The sequence below is a fragment of the Melopsittacus undulatus genome, unplaced genomic scaffold (assembly GCF_012275295.1).
Source record: "Melopsittacus undulatus isolate bMelUnd1 unplaced genomic scaffold, bMelUnd1.mat.Z mat_scaffold_633_arrow_ctg1, whole genome shotgun sequence".
Classification (NCBI taxonomy): domain Eukaryota; kingdom Metazoa; phylum Chordata; class Aves; order Psittaciformes; family Psittaculidae; genus Melopsittacus; species Melopsittacus undulatus.
The window spans coordinates 29,740-42,991 of NW_022994478.1; the positions used below are offsets into that span (position 1 = coordinate 29,740).

The following is a 13,252-nucleotide window of genomic DNA, read 5'->3' on the forward strand; positions in this document are numbered from 1 at the left end:
GGTGCACTCTTCCCGACATTAGTTTAGGGTGCACTTAATATGACATTATGGCTGGGGTGCACTCTTCCCGACATTAGGGTTAGGGTTACCCACTTTCCGACATTAGGGTTAGGGTGCACTCTTCCCGACATTAGGGTTAGGGAACCCCCCTTTCCGACATTAGTGTTAGGGTGCCCTCTTCCCGACATTAGGGTTAGGGTGCACTCAATCTGACATTATGGCGGGGGTGCACTCTTCCCGACATTAGGGTTAGGGTACCCACTTTCCGACATTAGGGTTAGGGTGCACTGTTCCCGACATTAGGGTTAGGGTCCCCCCTTTCCGACATTAGGGTTAGGGCCCCCCCCCCCCCCCCCTTTCCGACATTAGGGCTAGGGTGCCCTCTTCCCGACATTAGGGTTAGGGTGCCCTCAGTCTGACATTATGGCTGTGGTGCCCCCCTTCCCGACATTAGGGTTAGGGTACCCACCTTTCCGGCCATTAGGGTTAGGGTCCCCCCTTTCCGACATCAGTAGGGTTAGGGGCCCCCCCCCCCCCCCCTTTCCGACATTAGGGCTAGGGTGCCCTCTTCCAGACATTAGGGTTAGGGTGCCCTCAGTCTGACATTATGGCTGGGGTGCCCCCTTCTTGACATTAGGGTTAGGGTATCCACTTTCCGCCATTAGCGTTAGGGTCCCCCCTTTCCGACATCATTAGGGTTAGGGCCCCCCCCCCCCCCCCTTTCCGACATTAGGGCTAGGGTGCCCTCTTCCCGACATTAGGGTTAGGGTGCCCTCAGTCTGACATTATGGCTGGGGTGCCCCCTTCCCTACATTAGGGTTAGGGTACCCACTTTCCGGCCATTAGGGTTAGGGTCCCCCCTTTCCGACATCATTAGGGTTAGGGCCCCCCCCCCCCCTTCCGACATTAGGGCTAGGGTGCCCTCTTCCCGACATTAGGGGTTAGGGTGCCTTCAGTCTGACATTATGTCTGGGGTGCCCCCTTCCCGACATTAGGGTTAGGGTACCCACTTTCCGGCATTAGGGTTAGGGTCCCCCCTTTCCGACATCATTAGGGTTAGGGCCCCCCCCCCCCTTTCCGACATTAGGGCTAGGGTGCCCTCTTCCCGACATTAGGGTTAGGGTGCCCTCAGTCTGACATTATGGCTGGGGTGCCCCCTTCCCGACATTAGGGTTAGGGTACCCACTTTCCGGCATTAGGGTTAGGGTCCCCCCTTTCCGACATCATTAGGGTTTGGGCCCCCCCCCCCCCCCCCCCCTTTCCGACATTAGGGCTAGGGTGGCCCTCTTCCCGACATTAGGGTTAGGGTACCCACTTTCCGGCATTAGGGTTAGGGCCCCCCCCCCCCCTTTCCGACATCATTAGGGTTAGGGTGCACTCAATCTGACATTAATGCTGGGGTGCACTCTTCCCGACATTAGGGTTAGGGTACCCACTTTCCGACATTAGGGTTAGGGTGCACTCTTCCCGACATTAGGGTTAGGGTGCACTCAATCTGACATTATGGCTGGGGTGCACTCTTCCGGACATTAGGGTTAGGGTACCCACTTTCCGACATTAGGGTTAGGGTGCACTCTTCCCGACATTAGGGTTAGGGTACCCACTTTCCGACATTAGGGTTAGGGTGCACTCTTCCCGACATTAGTGTTAGGGTGCACTCAATCTGACATTATGGCTGGGGTGCACTCTTCCCGACATTAGGCTTAGGGTACCCACTTTCCGGCATTAGGGTTAGGGTGCACTCTTCCCGACATTAGGGTTAGGGTACCCCCTTTCCGACATTAGGGTTAGGTGCACCTCTTCCCGACTTAGGGTTAGGTGCACTCAATCTGACATTATGGCTGGGGTGCACTCTTCCCGATATTAGGGTTAGGGTACCCACTTTCCGACATTAGGGTTAGGTTGCACTCTTCCCGACATTAGGGTTAGGGTACCCCCTTTCCGACATTAGGGTTAGGGTGCACTCTTCCCGACATTAGGGTTAGGGTGCACTCAATCTGACATTATGGCTGGGGTGCACTCTTCCCGACATTAGGGTTAGGGTGCCCTCATTCTGACATTATGGCTGGGGTGCACTCTTCCCGACGTTAGGGTTAGGGTACCCACTTTCCGACATTAGGGTTAGGGTGCCCTCTTCCCGACATTAGGGTTAGGGTGCACTCAATCTGACATTATGGCTGGGTTTGCACTCTTCCCGACATTAGGGTTAGGGTGCACTCAATCTGACATTATGGCTGGGGTGCACTCTTCCCGACATTAGGGTTAGGGTACCCACTTTCCGACATTAGGGTTATGGTGCACTCTTCCCGACATTAGGTTAGGGTGCACTCAATCTGACATTATGGCTGGGGTGCACTCTTCCCGACATTAGGGTTAGGGTACCCACTTTCCGACATTAGGGTTAGGGTGCACTCTTCCCGACATTAGGGTTAGGGTGCACTCAATCTGACATTATGGCTGGGGTGCACTCTTCCCGACATTAGGGTTAGGGTACCCACCTTCCGACATTAGGGTTAGGGTGCACTCAATCTGACATTATGGCTGGGGTGCACTCTTCCCGACATTAGGGTTAGGGTACCCACTTTCCGACATTAGGGTTAGGGTGCACTCTTCCCGACATTAGGGTTAGGGTACCAACTTTCCGACATTAGGGTAGGGTGCACTCTTCCCGACATTAGGGTTAGGGTGCACTCAATCTGACATTATGGCTGGGGTGCACTCTTCCCGACATTAGGGTTGGGGTACCCACTTTCCGAATTAGGGTTAGGGTGCACTCTTCCGACGTAGGGTTAGGGTACCCCACTTTCCGACATTAGGGTAGGGTGCACTCTTCCCGACATTAGGGTTAGGGTGCACTCAATCTGACATTATGGCTGGGGTGCACTCTTCCCGACATTAGGGTTGGGGTACCCACTTTCCGACATTAGGGTTAGGGTGCACTCTTCCCGACATTAGGGGTTAGGGTACCCACTTTCCGACATTAGGGTTAGGGTGCACTCTTCCCGACATTATGGTTAGGGTGCACTCAATCTGACATTATGGCTGGGGTGCACTCTTCCCGACATTAGGTTTAGGGTACCCACTTTGGGTTAGGGTTAGGGAAAGCGGCTGGGGGCCACTGTCCGGTTCTACCGTGTGTCCTTCGGGGGGGCAATTCGCGGCAAACCCGGTCGGGAAAGCGGAGGTGCGGCGCCGAGAGACGACTGATGCTGCCATCATGTGGCCAATGTTCGGTACTGCACACGGTGAAGAAAGGCGGCTGCGCGGGTGGCGCCTCAGCCGATCAGAGGAGTGGGGGGGCGCCGCCCACGAAGGGCGTGGCTAGCAGCTTGTCACGTGCACAGCAGCCAATCAGAGGAGTGGGGTGGCGCCGCCGGAGCCGGGCAGGACTAAGAGTGATTGACAAGCGCCGCAGCCAATCAGAGGAGTGGGGAGGCCCGTGTAGAAGCCGAACGGAAGCGGGGCGGGACTAAGAGTGACTGACAGGCGTCCCAGCCAATCGGGGTGTGGAGGGGTGCCGCCGAGCCGGGGCGGGACCGTACCGGACCGAGCCGAGGCGAATCATGGCAGGTAATGGGACTCGGCGGAGGCACACGGGGGGGCAATGGCAGCTGTCGGCTCCCCGGGGACCCCATGGAAGCCACTCTGGTCCCTCCGGGCGGCTCCGTCCCCCGTCAGGCGGCTTCGGCTCCGCTCGGTTCTCTTCGGGCGGCTTCGCGCTCTTGTGGTGCACTTCGTAGTTTGGCCACAGGAGGGCGGCAGCTCCCGTTGCTCTGAGCCACCCCTTTGCTTCCCCTCCCGCATCTCCGGCACCTGCAGTACCGAGCTTTGGACACAGGATGGCAGCAGCGAGCAGTGCCCCGAGCTACGCCGTGCCCCCCCCCACCTCCAGCTCCTGCAGTACCGACGCTTAGACACGAGGTGGCAGCACACGCCTGCAGAAGCAACGGCCTGAGAGCAACGGCCGCTCCCCTCCCCGTTGACAGCCTCCGGGGACCCCAGCTGCTGAGTGGGGACAGTTTGCAATATTGGGGCTGGGGCAAAGTTGCTCAGGGAACTTTTATTCGAAGTCTCTTTCAGACTTTTATTGCTTTTTGGGGATTTATAATCACATTCTTCTCTTTTGCTTTTATTTTCTTTACGCGTTTTATTTATTTCCTTTTTCATTCATGTTTTTTCCAGCTGTCCTTGTCTTTTATTCTCTTTCAGTAACGTTTTTTAGGCGTCCCATACCTAAAATGAGGTAAGAAATGGGCAAACATGGGTTAGAAAATTTTAAAAAATGGTTCAAAACACCTTACAAATGATCCAAAGTGGAACACAAGTGGCCCAAAATGGATTAAAACAAGCAAGAAATGGGTAAAAATGGGTTAGAAGTGGGCAAAAATGGCTACAATGCGGGAGATGTGGATAAATTTGGGACAGAAACAGCCACAGACTGGTCAGAAATAGCCCCAAAAAAAGATTTAAAGGGGTTAGAAAAGGGAAAGATGGGTTAGAAATTGCCAAAACCGGCTTAAAACTGGTAAGAAATGGGCAAAACTGGGATAGAAATGGCCATGAATTGTTTAGAAATACACTAAAATGGCTTAAATAGGGTAGAAATGGGGAAAAATGGCTTAAACCAGGTTCAGAAATGGGCAAAAATGTGTTTGAAGTGGCAAAAAAATTGGTTAGAAGAAAAAATAGTTTAGAAATGGACAAAATGGCTTAAACCAGGTTAGAATTGGACACATAAGGGTTGCAAATGGCTAAAAATGGGTTTAAATCTAGTTAGAAGTGGCCAAAACTGTGTTAGAAATGGTCAAAAATGGCTTAAAGCTGCTGACAAATGGGAAAAAATGGGTTAGAAAAATAAAAAAGTTGCTTAAACAGAGTGAGAAAAGGGCCAAAAAAAGAGGGAAATTTAAGAAATGGCTTTAAAAGGGTTAGAAGTCACCAAACACGGGTTAGAAATGGCAGAAAGAATTTAGAAATAGCAAATAAAACAGTTTAGAAGTGGTCATAAATTAGTTAGAAACAGCCATGTTACGGCATCTTCTTGGAATCAGGGGCTAAGTACACACCTCATACATACAGGAGTTAAACCAAGCTAGGAAAGGGCAAGACCAGGCTAGAAATGGGTAGGAAATGGACCAAAATGGTTTGGAAACTGCCAGAATGGCTTCAGAAGAATTAGAAATGGGCATCAGAGGTTAGAAATAGCCTGAAGCAGATTAGAAATAGGCAGGAGCAGCCTAAAACAGGACAGAAATGGCCATAAATACTTAAGTAACCAAAATAGCTTAAAACTAGTCAGGAATGGGATGAAGTAAAATGGAAATGCCTGTTAATTGTTTAGAATTAGTCTTACTGAGGCTTACCTGAACCTAGCGACCGTTTCTCACTGTGCAGCTTCTCAGACAGCCAACATGCAAGATCCATTCCCTGGGCATGATGCTCCAGCTTCTCAGCTGTTGGGACTCTGCTCTGGGAGGGGCCGTTTCTGCCTGACCTGGATACTGCTGGTTCTCTTTCTCCCTGCCATCTGGGCTTGCTTCTTCCCCGTGCTCTTCTTTATCTATCTCTGCCACGGATTCTGCTGCTTCCTGCTCTCACAGCCAAGCAGTGGAGAAAAGAGAACAGTGAGGGATTTTTTAATGGACAAATCCCATGCAAGCATTTCACAGGAGAGACAATCCCCTACAAAAAATTCTTACCTATGAAACCCAACAGCCGCAGCCACTGCAGCCATTAGCGAGGGCCTGTGCTTGAGCTGCCTCTGCATCTGGAATAAGGAAGCATTTATGAAGAAACCTGATGGCTTTACTGGAGCTAAGCAGTTGTCCAAAGACGGGAGAAAGCAGGAGAGCAACAGCAGCAACTGAAGTCCTTAACAGAAAGGCTGGGATGAGCTGGCCTCCCCCAGGGCTCAGCCCAGCAAGGTCTGTGTGCAGAACAAAAGGAGGGCAATGCACCCTTCCCCCTTCTCATTTTCTCCGAGAATCCCAGTCTCCAGATCCTTCAGCACCTTAAAGCTACAGTCAACAGTCTCATTTCCCAACTAAGTACAAGATTAGATCAGAAAAAACAAGCAGGGAACGCCTTGGCTGCTTTAGAAACGGCTATTTCAACCCTGGCCCCTTTCCCTCCCAATGCAGGTACAGTGTGAATTACGGACCTTCCAGGTAACCGCCCCCCCCCCCCCCCGTGCCTTCACTCCCCTCAGTACCGAGCACCGAGAGGCTTCCCGTGCCGAGCGGCCAGCAGGCAGGAGAGGCCCCTCTGCGCACGCCCAAGGCACGGCCGGGCAGCCAGGCCCGCTCCCCTCCCCGGTAAGCCCTGGCCCCGCGGTGGGCTCGGCTCTCACCTGCTGCTGCCGGGACCCGGACCTGGACCCGGACCCTGCCCGCCGCCATGCTGCTCCCGGGGGCTGCGACTGCCACACCAAAACGGCGCGGAGGGACCGGAGCCGGCGGGCGGCCACCGGACTGCGGGACGCATGGAGCGGCACTTGCTACAGCCCGCCGGAAACCGACGGGCACCACGTGACACTGGCTACTTCCAGGGACAGGGAGCACCACGGCTCATGCGCGGAGGCAGGGCTGCAGTACCTAACCTGGACACAAGATGGCAACAGCAAGCGGCGCCCACAGCCGAAACGCCCCCCCCCACCCTCCCAGCCCCCCGATCATTGTCATGTCATCCTTATGGGATCAACTGTGGGGGCTGCAAGAGTGTCTGCCGGCTGCTCTGCATCTCTGCCACAGAGCCTTGCTTCAGCCTCTGCAGATTAGAAATAGGCAAGAGCAGCTTAAAACAGGCCAGAAATGACCACAAATATTGAAGAAGGAGCCAAAACCAGCTTAAAACTAGTAAGGAATGGGCAGAATAAGATGGAAAAGCCTCTCCATTGTTTACAATTTGCCAAAAGAATCTAAAAAAGGTTTAGAATGGAGAAGAGTAAGATAAAAAATGACCATACAGGAGTTAAACCAAGCTAGGAAAGGGCAAGACCAGGTTAGAAATGGGTAGCCTGAAGCAGATTAGAAATAGGCAAGAGCAGCTTAAAACAGGACAGAAAAGACCTTAAATATCTAAGAGGTAACCAAAACCAGTTTAAAACTAGTAAGGAATGGGTAGAATAAAATTCTGTCTTAAATTTCTATTCAGATCTGAATGGAAAGTGAACACCTTATTCATTGTAGGGTGAAATTAATGTGGAATAAACAGTACAGGGGCTATTAGGAACTGCCCATTCAGAATGGTGTGTGGCCTTCCTGAGGGTTGTGTTTATGTACCCACTCTTCCAAAGTCTCCCATAACTGAACAGAATCATAAAGTCTCCAAGAGGATTTACTGAATCACACACAAATGAAGTGGTTGCGTGGTTGTGTCCTTCTCATGCACAGAACATTCATTTGATAGAATGTCTCTGGGGCTAGGTGAGGAAGAAGACCAACCAGCTAACAGATGGAAAAAAACCCCATCACAACACTGCAATCACACCTCACTCTGTGCACCCTGTGGATAGAACTAGAATTTTCCATTGCTCTCATGTGCCTCGTTAAGGCACTGAGGGCATTAGTAAGCCTTAATGACCCTAAACAGCCTCACCTGTGCACCAGACCACACCCAGGAGCCCTATTTAAACCGAGCTCTGTGCCTCAGTTTTCTTTAGAACTCTGTTGGAGGAATGCTGCTCTTCAGCTCTGTCCCTGCCTGTGAAGATTCTTAATCTGGACTTCAGATTGACTGCCCGGCTTGATCTTCTCTATGATTATAGAGCAGCTTGGCCATTGCTGGACCTGATGGTGATTTGTGGACTGGATTGCTGCTTGTTCACAAGCCTGATAGACTCCTGGCTGGACTTGGCTGCTGCTGGACCTTCTCTTCTTGGATACCTTGAAATTGGGCCTAGGCTGGCAGGGGTCTCTTCTCCTGCTGTGGGAGCCCAGAGGTGGCCTGGTCTGCTCTTGTTTCCTGAGGGCCGTGGAGATCCCTGCAAGGTTTGTGGGCAGTGTGGAGGACACGGCTTTGAGGGTGAGCCTGTGCTGCGGCACCAGAGGGGCCTCCTGCCAGGGAGCCGGGAGTGCTGTGTGCTCTGCCTCACCAACTGCCTCATCCACAAAGAACAGCTGGGCTTCTCTGGGCCTTTTGCACGGATTCCTTTGCCTTGAGCAAAATATTTGGCTGCTGAGTTATGAACTAACTCTTTAGACCTGTTTGAGGCACTACAGTGAAGAGCTGCAGGTAAAGGCCTGCAGTCTGAGGAGCAAATTATGTTTGTTTTCCAAGTGCCATGAAGTGCTGCCCCAGGAAGTACCACTGCAAGGCAAAGTATGTGGGCTGGTGTGCCCTTATCTCTGCTATATGTGTGATTGGAGTTGGGAAATGGCTTTTAATTGCAATGTTTCATATCGAGCTTGTGGGGGTAGTCTTGCTGATGGCTGACACAACTCCCAGTTTGACTGAGCTAATTGGAGAGACATGGGAAGATGTACATCGAAAGAGAGTAAGAGGCTTCTGAAACAGGAGGTGGAGAAAGAGAACTCCGTTCAAATCCATTACCAGGAGCTTCAGCCAGCCTCAAGCAGTCATCTGTATGCAGCTAAACCAAGTAAGTTTTGAGCCTTACTACTTTTACTGATAAGACCTTTACTTTTTAAAGCAGAGTGCTGAACATGTTTAAGCGATTCTATGTATATTTGCAAACATAACTTCTATTGATGTGTCCTAAAATGCATTTGGAAGCTAGTTTGTGTGCTCTAGTGCTCCCTCAGGGGTTGCTACAACTACCAGGTGCTAAAGCCTTCAGAATAAGACTAAGCAGGAGCTGCAAGGATATTAAAAGCAAAACATTCAGATACTAATCAAACTTCCTACATGTCTCAATAACTGAACAAGTACTATTGTGTGTGCACAGCTACGCAATAGTGCACTTTCTGGGTTTGGCTAGGAAAAGATGTCTTAGCATGGTGTTTGCTCTCTCAGGTAAATTAAAGGCCTGCTAGAGCTGATTGAACCAGTGATGCAGGTGTTGGTCCATCTTATTCAGCCTGGTGAGGTTTCTGTTATAAATTGAGACCACAACGGATCATAATCCAATTAGAATTTTATTAATTATAGCAAGTAGAATATGAGCAAAGACAGCGCTGGACGGCAGGGGAGTCTGCGCTCCGCCTACTGCCGTACTGAGCAGTTCAAAAAAGCCCTCCCTTATACATCTTTTACTTCCGTGTTCATGACGTAGTTGAGGTACTCTGCGCATGCTTCAGCTGTTGCTAGGGGGTCGACCTCTGCAACCCGGTGGTCGGTGAGGCCGAAGTAAGAAGTTTTCCTCCTTTGTTCCATAGTTGACCCTTCATTTATGTCCTTATATGGAGTGGTTTGTCTTATTTCTGCCAGTTCCTGGAACATCTTGCAAGCCAGTTTCTGTAACACCTTGTGGTCATCTTATGTTTGCATAAACGGTTTTCTGGTTTAATTGGTGTAAGCGATTGTGGTTTAATTGGTGTAGCGATTGCGGTTATCTTATCTTGCATAAACTGTGTCCGTTAACTGTGTGCATAAGCAATTTCATATCTTTTGTTGTCTAACCTTTATATTGGGTTTAACATATATATACCTAACATATATCTTAATAAACAATACCTTATTCTTTAGTTTTTCACAATCCCCCCTTTTTCTTTTTATCCTATTATTGTTTATTAGATGCTGCTTTCATTCTCAGCACTGCAAATAAACCTTTTTCCACAATCCCAACATTTATCACAACACTCACAGGGTAATACCTCACAATTACAATCAGTGTAGCCCCTACGTGGCATAATATATTCACAACAATCTTCATCCTCATCAATAGATACACTTTTATAATTTGCCCCAGACCTCGTAGTTAAAATAAGCAGTTTAGCTATGTCAAATCGTTCCCTAATAAAGTGTAAAATATAGCATAATATACAAGGCCCAAATATAAGTGCCAAAATCAACATGATAAGCGGTCCTGCTAAAGTGGACAACAAAGTGGTTAGTCAAGGTGAAACATTAAACCAGTTTTCATACCATGACCTGCCCACCTCACGATCTTTTTACGTTGATCTAACCTTTTCCGGAGTTCAGACATGGTGTCCTGGACTACTCCAGTATGGTTCAGCCAAAGAACAGCATTCTTCATTGAGAGCTACACATAACCCTAAACAGCAATCACTAAGATTAAATTTCCCACAGACCACTCCTTCTTGAGCCAACAGGTCATCTAAAACCACACGATTCTGATATATTGCAGTTTTCATTTTAGAATTTTGCTTTGCAATTAATCCTAATGCATTTTCTGTTTTATTTACTACTATTTGTACCACAGCTTGTGACCTTATAATTCTACTCAACATCCATATAGGAGTTCTGTATCCCCAGGATGCATCTTCGGCCAAGTTGCCAATCATAATAGATTATTCATTCAGGTGGCCACTCATTGTCTTTCCATTTTGTAACTCTCTTTTATATTGTTTTCTCCTCAATAAGAAGAAATTAGGTCTGATCATTCCTAATATACATGAACCTGTCCAATTTTGGGGGCAAAAATGCAAAAGTTATTTTACCACAGATTCAATAATATCCATTTGGAGTAGGCCAACTGTTTGGTATGTTAGTTCCATTAGTCCCAGTTACTGAATTGGTGATTTTATTTCTATGGGATTTCCCATCTTCCCCAGTCTTTCTTTGCTCTCTTCCAACATATAACCCCCTTCACAAAGTAAATTTCCTATTGGTTTTACACCATTTTCTAAATTTTGCCAACAACTTTTTCCGATTATACCCATTTGCAAGATCCATTGTTGTCTCCCTTTGTTTCCTTTTCGATTTTTCCAGATTGTAGGGTCGCTTATATTACTCTCCATTGCCTCCGAGGCCCATCTCTTTCCCTGGTAGTTCCCCTTACAAACATAGCAGTTAGTTACATTCAATGCTTTAGATATATTTTCAGCAAGATTTACAAGGAGATTTTTAGCAACTGTGAGAATTTCATATTGGACTCCAGTTTTTTGATCTTAATACTAATAATCACAGCTGGGTCTTCCCCAGTTGCCATATATTTTAAGTCCAATTTTAGTTACTTGGTTCCGTTTCCATTTTTTTTTTTTTTTTTTCAAATCTATGAGAGTTAAATTTATTGGATTGCAGGCACGGGTTGTACAGTTATTGTTTGTTTGCATTCTTGCTATTGAGCTTGTAAAGTCTTTACATGATAATCACATCCCTAGCCTGCAGTATCGCAGCATACACAAGACCATCCTTTTCTTCCACAGAGGTGTGATGACTGATACCTAGCTGTTTGATTAGGTACATAATCAGGATTTATATGACATTGGTATCCACCCGGGCAAATATATTTTGGTTGGCTACTGTAGTACTGCCTCCATTCTAGACTTCCACAATTAGTATCTAAATCCTCATCTATAATATCATATGCATAAAAAATCATTGGCAGTGAGGTACTCAAATTGGTTATAACTTCACTTGTTCCAATTAATTTCCCTTCTTCTGAATTTGTTCTCATTTCTACCCCAATACAAGGTTGGAAGTTCCTTTGGATCATAACACACAGTTTTGCTTGTTTTTCCTGACACAATTCATACTGGGTTTGATTATATATGCAACTGCCTATCTTTGTTCCTTTGCATTCATAAACAGTGTGATATACCAAGGTTTTAGAGGTTATTCTCCTTCATCTAGTTGTGGTAATACATTCAACTATAGTTGTTGTGAATGTTTTTAAAAGCCACGGCATCTTCCCATATGGTTCCTATCAGAACCGACACCAAAAGAGGTCCGGTCAGGATCATAGTGCTCAGCGGTCACAGCCCCAGGGGTTGCAGCCCTCGGCAGACCTTTTCAGCTGCAGCACCGACTCCCTCCGGTCTTGCCCTCTCTGGTAGGTTAAAGGTATATTCCCCGTCGGCTACTATGACAGTAGTATTTGACCCACAACAACTGTTCCAACGAGGTGGTAATTTCACACTGAATGCAAAAAGAACTGTAATTGATTTCTCAAAAATTGTTCATGGTCTCTCCTATGAGTAATAATATACTTCAAATAATTGGAACACTTGGCTCTAATATACAAATTGCAGTGTTTGCATATAGGAGGACATGGACTAATACTGGCCCTTATCCTATGGTTTCTTAAAATAATTTCAACTATATCTTCAGTTCCCATATCAGATTTACAGGAGTCAATATGAATTCTCTCAGTTACTTATCCAAGTCCTCTAGAGGGTCAGCTTGGCGTCTCTGGGTTCAGTCACAACTTTCCATTCCTTTATGGGTCCTTTTACTCGAGACGCATGTGTCCACCTTTTTTCAGCAGCTCTTATCGCTGTTTCTGTAGTTAAAAGAACAAGAAATGTTCCCTCCCAACGAGGGGATAAACTCTCTTCTTTTCAGCTTTTATGTAATTCTAGTTCTAATTCATTCACTGCAGCAGCCCCATGGCACTCCCCTCCAGGGCAGTCTCACTTCCAGGGTCCAGATTCCCCATAGCACACACACAGATCCGGTTCCACAGAAGAGCCTACTCCCCCACCTCTGTTCAACATTCCTTCTCCACCAGTTTTAAAGCAACCGCTTTCTTTTTATCCACTTTCCATGTTTCCTCCTTTACTCCCAGTCCACATTTATCCAACAACCCTTCAGTCCCATCTATCAACATGTCTGTTTCCATTTGTTTGCCTATCCCGGCACCCATCCCATGCTCAAACACAGGAGCTGCTCGAGCTTCCTCCTTTTAACATCTTAACTTCTTAACATCTTTCCCCAGTATCACAATCTGAACAACATCTCTTTAGCTTTTAGTTTTTCCTGTCCTTTTCCAAATCCAAAATTAAGGGATCAGGAAGAGGTATATTAATTTTGCACTCTGTCATATCTGCATACATTACTTCATTCCATTTTCCTTATCACCTAAAAAAACAACATTAATTATAACAATGTATAATAATTCAAAGTTCCATTTTAGGTAATTTTTCCTGATCTTCTAAAGTGTATGAATGTCAGCATTGGTTATAATATTTTACCAACGTTTTCTTGTTTACAGAGGCCCCAGAAGACCCTCTCAGTTCTTTCCAATGTGCCAAAATGTAACCCAATGGGCTTTTCTTCAGAATTTCCTTGTCTTGACCGGCTCCCATTTCAGCCAATCTTTTACAAATCTCTATAGCTTCTCTTTCCCAGTACTCTGCAAATGCACTTATGAAAATGAGAGCATCTACAC

The 13,252-nt window shown here is 47.4% G+C and overlaps 1 long non-coding RNA gene across 1 annotated transcript; it reads right to left on the reverse strand.

The window, feature by feature from the left end:
- Positions 1-4,137: 4,137 nt before the first annotated feature.
- LOC117438811 (uncharacterized) lies at positions 4,138-5,411 on the reverse strand. The gene is made up of 2 exons (XR_004551041.1): positions 5,364-5,411; positions 4,138-4,233 (listed from the first exon to the last, which is right to left on the reverse strand). It is a non-coding gene; the product is annotated as an uncharacterized lncRNA (long non-coding RNA).
- Between the last annotated feature and the right edge of the window lie 7,841 nt (positions 5,412-13,252).